Source organism: Amblyomma maculatum, chromosome 1 (genome assembly GCF_055883805.1).
Source record: "Amblyomma maculatum isolate TAMU_Amacu chromosome 1, ASM5588380v1, whole genome shotgun sequence".
NCBI lineage: Eukaryota > Metazoa > Arthropoda > Arachnida > Ixodida > Ixodidae > Amblyomma > Amblyomma maculatum.
The window spans coordinates 87327351-87341265 of NC_139344.1; positions in this window are offsets into that span (position 1 = coordinate 87327351).

A 13915-nucleotide genomic window follows, 5' to 3' on the forward strand; every position below is an offset into this window, starting at 1 on the left:
GAGTCCGAAACAGCGAGAGGGACACCATGGGTATGAAACACTTCCAAGAAATGTACACTTCACGATCCCGGCGGTCCTAAACCGACTTGTGGTAGGCTTGTGACGCGGCGGAGTATACATATACTGTGCACGTGGATACGGGGGCAGCATGCTTTACCGCGATGCTGCCGAATGCCGAATTGTAAGGCTCCTGCTAAGCAACGGGTGAGAGGCAAAATAGGAAAGAGTCATATCCCCACCTCTATGGTTGCTAGAGGCTAAATACAGAACGTATCGGTGAATTTTCGGTACAGGCATTAATACCGTTGGCCTGAGGACGATAGGATGTTTGTACAGGTTGGAACACGAGCGTGTCAGGATATAATCGACGACTTTTGAGAAGGAGTTCGGACAGTGAATAACTGGTAGAGCGCTTGGATGAAGTACATTGTCTTGCAGAAGAGAATATGCAGCTCTAGTAGTATAAGTTCTGGGTAACGACGATGCCTGATCATTGATAACGGCGATACACTTTTTCCTGAGCGGAACGTTGGAAAAGGCCTCAGCAGGTCGGGATCAACAAGATAAACAAAAAGGTTCGGGGGGAATGCAACTATGTTAAAGGTCCCAGGTGGCTTTTTTTTTTTTTTTCTGCATTCCCACAAGTTGGTGCAGACGCCGTAGCGGTTTCAGTTTGGGAGTAAATCGGGTTAAGATACGGTGACGCGCTTGGTAGCACTTGCGCGACAACGCTGGCTGGTGATGGGCAGGTGATGGAGTTTCTCTGAAGACGCCTGACTAAAGCTGCGTCGGTACAGTAAGTAGCAAACTTGGCACCATCAGAATGGGCATTACCGCGATACAGTGTTGTCGCGTAAAGTAAAATACTCGTATAGAGAAGCATTCAGACTCGCTGATTTGAGGCTCTTCGATCAGTGATCGTACGGCCAGTCGCAGCGCAGTTCTTCGGCGATGCTGCGAAAACCTTAAACGACAGTGAGACGAGCTCCAATGTCAATCTCACTCCAGTTAGGTGGCTGTGCGGGGTGCCGACAAAAGCAAGTCGCGCCGTATAGTGAGACGCCCGTAGCTGTACATGATGGTCAAAAAAACTGTTGCAGGCGCTAAGCCCGAAAACCTGTAGTCGATCGTTAGCGTTGGAAAAAAAAAAAAAAAAAAAGGAGCATGGCTGGTCAGAAGTGTGAAATGCCGACTGAACAGATGACAAGGGAATTTGGTAACGGAGCTCGGCGCATGTAGAGCATCGTGTTGCCTTTGGCATTAATAGTGCGTACATGACCCTGTTCTTCTTGGGTAGCACCGATCCCGTGTACGCTGGCATTGGAGCGAACATCGTTGTGGGACGATGCGTTAAAATGGATAAAAAAATAATGGCATTTGGTTAGCAGCGGGACGAGCCACTAAAGGCTGCCGCTTCGAAAAGGTCCCACGTATAAAACGAACGTCATTTTCGTCCACCTGGACGATGCCTGTGGGAGAATATGTTATGCGGTGCTGTGTTAGTGGAAAGGCTATGTCAGCGAAACAAAACGGAGGAATGCCAACAAAGGTCGACAAAGCTGCGCATATTTTCCGTTGATCGGGAAACAGAGAAGTCCTTTGCGGGCGCGCATTCATCGTATGTATAGTCCATGAGGAATCGCACGGATGGGAAAATTTGGTGAGCAGGCGGCGGCAGAATCCGCACTCCATAAAATTTAATCGCTTTTCCGCTTGACGGAAAATGTCAAGAACCGTAGAAGTTGTTGAAGGTCTACTAAAAACGCAGGTGTGACGGCCACAGCATTGTCGAGGTAGCTAGGTAAGTGAAGCCGAAAGTGGCCACAGCCTTACAAAGTCCTAATGGGGTTACTGCGATACGACAGAGGCCATCGTGCAACAATTTCGACCTTTTCACGATAATGTCATCTGCAATGACCTCCCAGGAGCCATAATGGAGATCTATAGATGAAATCACGCCTATCCCCATGACAATATTTAAAGACTTATTCCTCGATACGAGCTGAAGAAAAGGCGTAGACATTTTTGTTTTTCGAAACCATAATTTTGAAAATTCATAGATGCACTTAAGTCTCCTATTGCACTATCATTAACTCTCACTATCTTATCAGCAATCTTATCAAATTACCTATATCTAATCTGATGACATCATATCATTACCGTTAATGTTGACCTAAATTTCTACTAAGTTACGTTATCTCTCGTGTTTAACTATCTTATCTCATTATCATGGCTATCATGACTAACTAGTAACCTGTACACAACGTTTATATGATTTACTCATTGTTATTAATAATTTCCTGTTTGTTAATCGCCTAGTTAGCAATAGTTATCGTCCTTATCTCTTGTAGACATCTGGTGGTCATAACCTGCTCACCGTCACCCGTAAGCCAAGAATGCTTTCACATTAAAAAAACAACATTGCGGTCCACATTTTGCAGTTTGGTTTGGTTTATGTGGTTTAACGTCTAAAAGTGACTCAGACGAGACGGACGTCAGTGCAGGCTAGCAGGTAGCGGTGCTTACCGCAGGGAGGAAGGGGAACCGACAAAAATTACCAGACGCTTTGGCGACTAAAGTGGTGAAAGGCGAAAGCCTGAGTGCCGAATTCTGCTACGCATTTGTTGCGAATGTGGCGGTGAATGATTATTCGAGTAAAGAGGGTGACTACTGTTTCACCTTCCTCCCTTCCTTTATGGCATGGTACATGTGTACGCGGAGAATTGTGACAGATACTGCGCCTTTTCTATCCTAGCGCAGTGGTAAAGCGCTGGGCTGGGGATCCAAGGGTTGGAGGTTCAATTCCCCGTTGGGAGACAAGGTTTATTAATATAATTTTTAATTATCACAGCCGCTTTTGCTGACGACAACGACGAACCATTAAAGACTTTCGCCTTAATATTGATGTGCAGGTGGCTGAAGCCTAGGTGGCTTTGCTGAAGCGGGCATCAGGGGACGGGAAGGTGCTAAGAGGAGTCGCAGTGTGTCGATGCACTTTGATGGGCTGACAGCTGAGGCACGTGCGCGACGAGCGGAGAACGTCGACGTTGATGCGAGGCCAGACATAGATAACGAGTCGTGACGAGGCGCTGGGTTGCACGGATGCTGCCAGGATGGGCCAAAGGATGGAGGGCATCAAAGAGGGTTCGACGGTACGATGGAAGCATATATAGGGGTGAGGGCGACGGGTCGACCTATCACAAACGAGGGGAACGGCGCTGTCAGGGAGCAAGACGTCCTCCAGCACCAGAGAGGTGTCGCGCGTGTTAAGCCGTCGCAGCTCGGCATCGGCTCGATGAAATATCACGTGAGAACACAGAGCTAGATAGAGACATCTCAATAGCGGAGGTATGGAGAGCAATGAGTCAGCTAAGAACTACATCGGCGGCCAGAACGGATGGAGTCGCCAATAAAATAATGAGAAACCTAGATGTAGTATCAGTCACGGCACTCACAGACTTTCTTAATGGGGCATGGAACCGAGGAAGAATACCTTCAGAGTGGAAACATGCTAAACTGATCTTCATTCCAAAATCTGGGAAGAAACATGAAGTAGGCAACCTCAGGACGATATCGCTAACGTCGTGCCTGGGGAAGCTAGCTGATGGAGCGTGTAATAATAAGCAGACCTCAGGAGTATGCACAGGAAAGAGAGGCATTTTCCGAAACAATGCTAGGTTTCAGGGGCAAGTTGTCCACGTAGGACGTAATGATACAACTCAAAGCAGATATCATTGACCCGCCCAATAAATGGGGTTCAAAAACTGTACTGGGCCTTGATCTACAGAAAGCCTTTGACAATGTTAAACACGAAGTGATACTAAAAATATTTGTTGTGGTTTAACTCTAGTTAACTCTAGTTAAATTGCGATAGCAACGGCAGAAGCTTCTTTTGCCTGCTACATTATTCCCGTATCATGCCCTATCAGTGTAAGGTGCTACATTATTGGGGACACTTAAGCTCGTTCTTTAAGAGTATCACGCGAGAGCGTAAGTTACCAGTCTTCTTCTTCTTCTTCTTCTTCTTCTTCTTCTTCTTCTTCTTCTTCTTCTTCTTCTTCTTCTTCTTCTTCTTCTTCTTCTTCTTCTTCTTCTTCTTCTTCTTCTTCTTCTTCTTCTTCTTCTTCTTCTTCTTCTTCTTCTTCTTCTTCTTCTTCTTCTTCTTCTTCTTCTTCTTCTTCTTCTCCTCCTCCTCCTCCTCCTCCTCCTCCTCCTCCTCCTCCTCCTCCTCCTCGGCTATTTAAGGTCAAGCGTGGCCTCCACCGGGACCACGCGACGGCTCGAAACCTGGTGCAGTATTGATATCGCAAAATTAATGTGGAGAAGGTTGGCTCTGGCAGGAAGATTTACGATTACGTTAGGGGTTTTCTAACCGAAAGAACAACAGAAATAAGCCTTGGCGACATCAGGTCGGAAATAATTAAGCTAGGAGACAATGGCACCCCACAGGGCTCAGTGCTCTCTCCTTTCTTCTTATACATGGATTACAGAACCTTCCACCATCATTGAAGACTGTTAAAGGGGTGAACATACGCTATATGTTGATGATGTCGCAATATGGACACACATGGGTAACGATGTGGAAATAAAGAAAATCTCCAATAGGCAATCGACATTCTTTGAAGAATACGCGGCATGGGCAGGGCTAAAATGCTCACCAAGCAAATCCAAACTTCTGGTAATCCGGAGGACAAAAAACGCAGTATCAACGCACAAAACATTCTGGTAGAATTAAATGGCACACCGGTAAGCAAAGTGGACAAAATCAGGGTCCTGGGACGATAATCCAAGACAACATAAAGAACATAGAAACAATAAATAGACTGAAGCCAACAATCAACATGACAACAAGGTTAATAAGGCGAATAGCCAACAAAAGGCGAGGGTGAAAGAGAAAGATTTGTGCCGAATTGTTTAGGCTTTTGTGATAAGCAGAATAGTGCATGCCATCCCCTACCTCAAGCTAGGGATGGCAGAAAAGAACGACATAGGAGGAATATTAAGGCAGGCATATAAAGCAGCACTGGCTACCCCACTGCACCCCTAGACTTCTTAAATTGAGGGTCTACAATAACATCACGGTACTATGCGGGGCACATATAAAAACACATTTAAGGAGGCTAGGCACCATATTCACGAGATGGAAGATCCTGGGCAACCTAGGACTACGAGATAAAATCCCGGAAAGAATTGCGCAAGTAAAACTGCTGACCGAAGTGAGGAACGCACTCACTATTAAGCCGCTACCAAAAAACATGCACCCTGCTTTTCACGAAGGCAGGAGAAAAGCAAGGGCAAAGGCCCTTGAGGGCAAGTTAAAAGACTCTGAATACATTGTTTATGTAGACGCGGCGGAATACGAAGGAGGCAGCTCTTTAGCGGTCGTGGGCGTGAACGGCTCGGGTAGAACATTATGGCAGGTTCGATAAAAACAAACAACTCAGGGATGGCGGAGGAGGCGGCTATCGCCATGGCCATGGTCAGCACCAAAGCTGTTACCATGATTACCGATTCCAAAGACGCTACAAACAATTTTGCGAGGGGCATGATTTCCAAGGAGACAGATTGAATTGGAAGATATCAAGACTGGAACCAAAAAGAGGTGGAAATAATATGCGTGCCGGCACACTCGGGGAACAGAGGAAAGGAGATGGTTCAGCCGAGCAGTGAGCCAGGTTGATTGCGCCAATTTCTCGAGATATGCAGTCATATCCCTCCACGACTATAGAAATCACTTTAAGCTAGAAAGGCGGATATATCATCCACCAGACAAGAAACTTAACAAAAGGAAAGAAGTAATCTGGCGTCGGCTCCAGACACGAGCCTTCTTTAGCCCGTCTAAATTAGCACACATGTAACCAATACAGTGGCAATCCAAATTTTAAACGATGCGGCGAGATAGCCGGGTACGATCACATATTATGGAGCTGCAAAAAAGCGCCGCCACCAGCGGACCTACTACCAGTCCCTTCTTTTGAGCGGTGGGAGGCTATACTGGCCAGCTCAGACTCGTTGACGCAAGTTCGGGCTACTGAGTGGTCTCATAAGGTCGAGCCACGGACTCGAGGCCATCTAAGTGTAGTACCCAATGCTGACAATAAATGTTTTCCGATCCAAAAATCACGTGAGTAACGCATTCGCGTGCCACGATTGTGGTGCTCTTAATCGTGGTTTGAATGAACGAAATTAGTTGTGGCTGTGGCTCGACAGCTTAGTTCCAGCGGTAGTCTGATAGCCCATCACGCGCGCTTACTGGCTAACGCGGGCGAAGAAACCAACGCAGACATATCGGCCTGCCGCTGCATTGGGGCCGTGGAGCCACAGCCGCAGCTGATTTCGGTCGCTCAAACTACGATTGAGAGCAGCACAATGGCGCGCTAATGCGCCAGTCGCGTGATATTTTTTTTTGTATTTCGCGGGCTTTCATTAAAGCTTGGAAAAAAGGTACTCGTGAGGCTTTTTTTCATCGAAAATAAATGGAATGGGGGTTTCAGAAGATGCTCTCCAACTCTGCAAATCACATTTGTTTTCTGAAGGCAATAGTTAGTGAATTAAAAAATAATTACTGATCAGTTTATTTAAAAATAAAAATATAATTGCCTGTGGAGCGGCAAATGGCTGGCAGATATACACAAGTGGTTTCTCTGGCCTACCTCAAACGTTTTATTTTTTAACCCTTGGCTAAAGTTAGCTTGGACACCATGTATACGCTTGTAAGAATCATTGTTCTATCTATCCTTGCTTCGTTATGACACAACCGCAAGGTTAGTACCAAAGGAAATGCGTGTACCTTAATCTTCAAGGTATGGATTTCTGAGCGCTTGCCTCAAATGTATCACTCCGCCTTGGACACCTTGGCAAGGCGCGGCGTAAAATACAGATTGTGGGTAAACGAAGACGGCTGCGTAGGGCGGAATACGGAAGCAGCTTCAGCTCCATGTCTGTCGCTAAAGTTGCTTCTGCACGTCCCCCCTCCCTTTTTTTTTGTTCCTCCTCCGCCTTTGCTATACCCCTGCTCGCCGCTTGCATATTACAGACGGCCGTTTTTGGCGTGTTGTTTACAGGGTCTTGCAGACAATCATTCCCATCTTTTTTCCTCACCCAGTTCCTTGGCAGTGCAGGTTTTCAGAGGTTCAGATCCGTTGGCGAGCTGCGATCTCCCTGACTCTTAGAGAACGTTATCATCGGGGCTATCTCAAAGCTGGCCCCGAGGCGCACTGTGCGGAGGATTCGTTGCATATGGGGCAGCAGTTGCTCAGGCGCCTTGCCACCAAGGTGATTCAAAGCGGAGGGCCTTAAATCGTTGCCCGAGAGAAGGCCGATGTGTTGGCAGCTGTGGGAGCAAACCGCTGTGCCGATCTGTTGTTGAGTCCAGGGTTTCCCTTTGAAAAAAAAAAAAAAAAAAAAAAAAAACCAGAAATAAAGTCACGTGAAAGCTGTTTTAGGCTTTTGATAACAGGATGTAAGGCTAAAATTTGAATATAACGATTGTTTTCGCCAAGTCTTCATGGAGGGCATCGTTCTTTCGAGGTCTGGCTTAATTTGCTTCAGCTACTAATTTTTCTTTCTGTATATATTTCAAAGCTCACAACGATTTTCTTAGAACCTTAATCTCACGCGAAAGGTGTTCCTCACTAGAGCTAGCCAGGGTTTGAAAACAAAATATGGCACGGGTTTCTACAGTGGAACAAAAGTAGTGCTGTCAGTGGTCACCTGGAGGCGGAGGAAGGAGCTTTTTTTTTTATTGATGTTCACTTAACAGTCAGCAAAGATTAATGAATCACTTCAAAGCCACTAAATATACGCCAAACGCTTTATTTACTCAGCCATACAGCTTCGGGAGAGAAACAACTAAAGGTGTAATTTGTTTTCGACAACGTTATCACAATTAAAAAACATTTTTTTTTTTTTTTGCTTCGTGGAAATCACGTCCAACGGAAAAACCTTCGCGGCAGAGGGCGGGCGTGTCTTGAACATCTTTTAGAGCACCTCGCTTCTCCCAGCGCTGCCATTCAATTCCTGCGACATGGCGCGACCGAGTCCCCGCAGTTGCTAGGCAATTAGATTCCCGCGAACGCCCGACAATTTGTTCCCCTCTCTTCCGGCGTTTCGCGTGCTTCATTTAGAGCGTGGAAAAAATGCTTACAGCAAAGCTGTCTCTTCAGAAATTGCTCCATTTTGTAAAGTACAAAAGGAAAAGCCCTTCCGTTTGCTCTACGTCAGCACTGTTCCAACGGAGTTTCAGTTTTATTCCACAGCTTCTACAAGTCCCCCTCTCCCCCCACACACCCTTTAATTTTAAGAGTTTAATTAGTTAGCAGTAGCCGTCCTACGTAGCGTGAGTCACGGGAAGCCCATGATTCCGGCCACCATTCATCATCATCATCAGCCTGACTATACCCACTGCAGGGCGAAGGCCTCTCCCATATTTCTCGAATTAACCCGGTTCTGTGCTAGCTGCATACACTTGACCCCTGCGAACTTCTTAATCTCATCCGCCCACCTAACTTTCTGCCGCCCTCTGCTACGCTTTCCTTCCCTTGGAATCCAGTTTGTTACCCTCAGCGACCATCGGTTATCCTCTCTTCGCACTACATGTCCTGCCCATGCCCATTTCTTCTTCTTAATTTCCACTAGAATGTCATTAACTTGAGTTAATTCTCTTACCCACTCTGCAGAGGGCCTAACGTCTCTATTCTGTGCCGACGAATTTTCAATCTTGCGTGGCGTTGTTGACTAACATAATTTTGGTGCTCGAAATCTGGCTGCCGATCAGAAGCTCCTGAAGAGGTTGAAGCCCGGAATTGACAAGGAGGCAATAACCCCTCCGCAGGTTAAAGTAATGCCTGAAGAGACAGATGCCTTACGTGCACAAAATCTCCCACGACCTCAAAAAAAGTGGCCAACCGTTACAACGTGCCGTTAGTGTTCCCAGGCCTTTGGAAGCTTGGACAGCCAGTTGGCCCGATGCACCACCGATTAAAAAAAAAAAAAAAGATTAAAAGAAAAGTGGGCGTAAAAAGAGGCACCAGAACCGCTTTGTAGAAAGCGCCACAGGCGTTGTGTACGAAATCTCTTGAGGTGTTGCAGATCGTACACCGGGCAGACAGGGCGTTGCGTCAACGACCGGCTCAGGGAGCACGCACGAGATCTAAAGAATAAGGAAATTGTCATCCATGTCAAGCAGTGCAGCAGTTTCAAGGATTTCACATCCACATTTTCAGGCGTGAAGAGTCTAAGCAGAATCAGGTGTTTCATCAAAAATACACGTGAAATGATAGAGGCATACTATACCCAGAAAGCTGGTTCAGAATATCCCAGCGACACTTCACATCTATAGTGTACAGCGCAGGAAGGTCATTTTTTTAAGTTTTTGACATAAAGGTGTAATGCATTGCTTGTTTGTTTGTTTGCCTCTTTTTTTCTTCTACGGTATGCGCTTACTCTGGTCTGAGCGTGTTTAAGCTGTTTTTGCGACGCTAAAGAAGCAGTTCTCACTCAGCGCTACGTTCGTCCTCCTTCTCTTCCTTCTTCCTTTTCTTTGGCCGTGTGTCGTTGCGCCGAAAACTATGAGCTTACATACGTCGAGTGTTTCAGCGAACACATTCAAAAACGTTTATAAATAGGGAGCTCAAAATGGGAAAAAAAGTATTTTCAGGGAAAACCTTTCAGCCGAGGCGGATATAATTTATTATAAATAATCTCTTAATTTCATTGATAGTAAGCAAAAACTCACTAGACGAATTTTTAAATTCTACATGTGGCTGGAAAGTGCTAATGAGAAGTTTGAAGCTGTGAACAAGATAATACCATATAAATTTTTGAAAAAAAAAAAAAAGTTTTCTAATGCCTTGCAGTTGGAATAAATCCGGCGTTCTTTTTTTTTTTTTTTTTTTTGCCAGAAAGCGCAGGAAGCACAGTGGAAACACGACGTCCGCTGACGGCGTGCCGCAGTGACTATACAGCGCCTAACACCGTTCACTGTTGGATGGATGGATGGATGGATGGATGGATGGATGGATGGATGGATGGATGGATGGATGGATGGATGGATGGATGGATGGATGGATGGATGGATGGATGGATGGATGGATGTGGATGGATGGATGGATGGATGGATGGGTGGATGGATGGATGGATGGATGGATGGATGGATGGATGGATGGATGGATGGATGGATGGATGGATGGATGGATGGATGGATGGATGGATGGACGGACGGACGGACGGATGGATGGATGGATGGATGGATGGATGGATGGATGGATGGATGGATGGATGGATGGATGGATGGATGGATGGATGGATGTGGACGTGGACGTGGATGGACGGACGGAGGTGCTTCTGTGTGTGTGTGTGTTTCCGTGCGTGCGTGCTTGCGTGCGTGCGTGCGCGCGCGTTAAAAGCGTCCCCTTTGTGGTGATAGTTGTAACCATGCTCAACCTTTCTTTTTGTGCTTTTCAATTTAACTCTTCAACTTTAATTAATTTAATTTTAGACATGGGATATCTTTAATTATCCGTGTTTATTTTCGATTTAGCACCCTTGTGTAGCCGCCCTCTACTTAGCCACACTTCCTTCCAAACGCCTTTGATAACCGCTACCGCCGATTCATTCCCGTTTCTTTTGTTGCCTTCAAACCCCAGGGCCTCGGCAGAGTGACTGTGTCCGTATCGACATTAGATGGATACTGCCACACTCCAATATAAGATGTTCAATTGTTTTCGGGCATCTACCGCACATAGCACAAGTTTCATCTTCATCTACATGATTTAACTTTCTTGTATAGTTTCGCGTTCTGAGACATCCTGATCTAGCTTCAAAGTGAAGGCCTCTGCCTCCTGAATTGTCATAGAAGGTTTCCTTCTTAATCCCAGTTTTCCTTTTTCTATACACGTCTAGGGTCGGCTTCTTTTGTAGTGAAGTATTCCAGTTTTCAGCCTCCGTGTTCATTACCTGTTGTTCATTGTTCTTTATTTCTCCGTCCTGTATTCGTAGATACTTACTGGTTAGTTTTGTGGTCCTTTTTCGCCACTGTGAGTCAATAAAATTTCGATATAAGTATTTATATACTTAGGCTGCCCACCTAATGTGGTCCATTTTGCTGAGGTGTTTTTTCGCACAATATTTTGCTTTGTGCTTCTCGTGCCTCCAAAGACGTCCAGCCCATGTCTCCATGTACTGCTTCGTTCGTAGTCTTGCCATGGGCTTCAAGTGCTCCTTTCCGCAGAGCTCTGATTTACTTATAATCGCGGCTAGACTTCTGCACTTAAGCACAAAACCGCTTTCCCAAACGTAAGCCCTGCTACCGGTTATTCTTTTCCAAATGCATTTTAGTACTTCATATCTGTTGTACTCCCCTAATGCTCTGTGCTTCATTATCGCGGCATCCTTCCGTCCCTTCGGCCTGGTGGTCTGTTCCTGTTTTTAATGTATATCTCTCCTTCGTATATCCATACCCCGAGATATTTATGTATACTCCGTCAGTATCAGTATCTCATTCCCTTGTACTATAAGAATTTTATCGGTGAAATTGTTGAATACCATCAGACCTGACTTAATTTAGCTTAAGGTAAAGCCAACTACATCTCCCTCGTATCTACATATATTGACCAATGCTTTTATATCTGCCTGGCTATTGGCTAATAGAACAATGTCGTCCGCTTACATCAATCCTGGAAACCTTTGTTTTACATCCGTTCCTCCTTATATGTAGCTTATACGAGGGAATGAAACCAAGATTGCTTTCCTGCCGACTCTTTTCCATATTCTTCATATAAATCATGAACAGCAACGGTGATAGCGGACACCCTGCTTTAGTCATTTGCATACCTCCACAGCAGAAGTACTGCTTAACCCCTCCCGTGCAATCGCAACTTTATTGCCTTAGTATATATATATATATATATATATATATATATATATATATATATATATATATATATATATATATATATATATATATATATATATATATATATATATATATATATATATATATATATATATATATATATATATATATATAAGTTACTTTCTGACCGATGCTTTCAGATGTATGTTCGACAGGAGTTTCCTACTTACACTGCTGTATGCACCGCTCATGTCCAGAAAAGCTAAATACAGCGGTCTATTTTCCGCCCTGGCTATAGTTCTATGCATTGGGTTATTACGAAAATGCAATCATCTAGGCGCCCACTCCTTTTGAACCCGTTCTGCAGTTCGCCCTGTAAATTATTACTTTCGATCCCTTCCTGAATTTTTAGTTTCACTGCCTGCATTGATAGCCTGTACGTAACTGACGTTATCGTGATCGGTATAAATTATTTAATAGTCTCCCTAGCTCCGTTTTCATCATACTTTGTCACCAGCCGTTCGGAATTGCTTTATTTTTATGACTATTTCCAATGCCTTAAACTACGTTGCCTTGCTTCTTGTACCAAGTTCATTAATTCTCCTGATTGGAATTTTGTCTATCCTTGCGGATGTGCGTACAGGGATATGTGTCTCTGCCTTCTTCCGATTAGGACTGGTCAATTTTAAGCTCCTTTCCTTTATGCTGTCGGATACTGTTTCTTCACTCCGGGCCATTACCCGATAATCGCGCCTAAATTATTCGGCAATGACTTGTGTAGTGTGTCTTATAGCGTCGTCCCCCTGTAGACATTTTCTCGCGGCGTCCTGAATCTTTTCCTGCCCCCTTTGATTCCTTTTATCCCAAGCAGCTTATATGGCTTCAGAATTTCTTTGCCGCCCCTTTAGTTGAGTCGCGCACTTCGGTCATCTAGCGATCGGTGTGCTGTTTTACTCTGCACAAGTATATGCACTTACAGCTTTTTTTGCCGATAGGATTTTCATTTTCTGTATACTTCATCTTTAGAAAGCTGCGCTTTATTTGCTTTTCTGTATTCTGTGGAAGCCATCCGTCTTCGTTCCAAAACTGCATCGAAACGTCATCTAGCGACAGCGACAAACGCATGTCGATAAAATGGGCCAGCGGCACGATTGTCCCGATCCCAGATAGCTATTGATAGATGGCGTCACAAGGCAATTTTACTGTTTTTCGAGCTTTTTACCACTTTTTACCACTTTTTACCACTTTTGATCACGGCTGTACATCCTTTCGCTCCGCCGCTTAGTGCCGGAAAATGGCAATCATTGCCGACTGCGTGATCTCATTTTGGAGAGTGACTGAGCAGAGAAAAAAGCACCGTACACGGTACATTAGAGCAGGCATGGGAACTTGGGTGACTCCTACTCGCCGGCGCACTTCATCATCAGCTGTGACGTTTCCTCCAAGCCTCCTGCCCGTCTAATGCGCTCAGTTCTAGTTTCGTGGGAAAAAAAGAAAGTTCCGGATTTTCTAGCCCTCCAAGGCTTTCAAAAAGGGGGTGGGTGGGTTGTGTGGCCGTCGGGGAAGGATCCGTCGGGGAAGAGATGCCTTCGGGGAAGGATCCGGACTTTTCAACCACCTGGGGTTCTTTAACGTGCACTGACATCGCACAGCACACGGGCGCCTTGCTTTTCGCCTCCATCGAAAAGCGGCCGCCGAGGCCAGGGTTCGATCCCATGTCCTTGGGAACAGTAGTCGAGGGCCATAACCACTGCGCCACCCCGGCGGTTTCTTTCAAAAAGGAATTTTTCGTTTCAGGAACTGATTTGCACTGTCTTGTCCACGGCTTAAAACTTCCCATTGACGCTAACCACCCAAATGCAGTAATTAAAAGCTATTTATTTATTTTTTGCAATAATCAATTCAATTCGGAGATTAGTTAAGCTAAATTACGTTCGCAGCGGCTGAGGGTTTGCACCTGTAAATATCTGTTTTCTGTTTCGAACTCCTTATTTTTAGGAATTTTTGAAAGTGTTTGCAGAAACACTCACCAGCTGTGGTGTTATTGCAACGGAATAGATT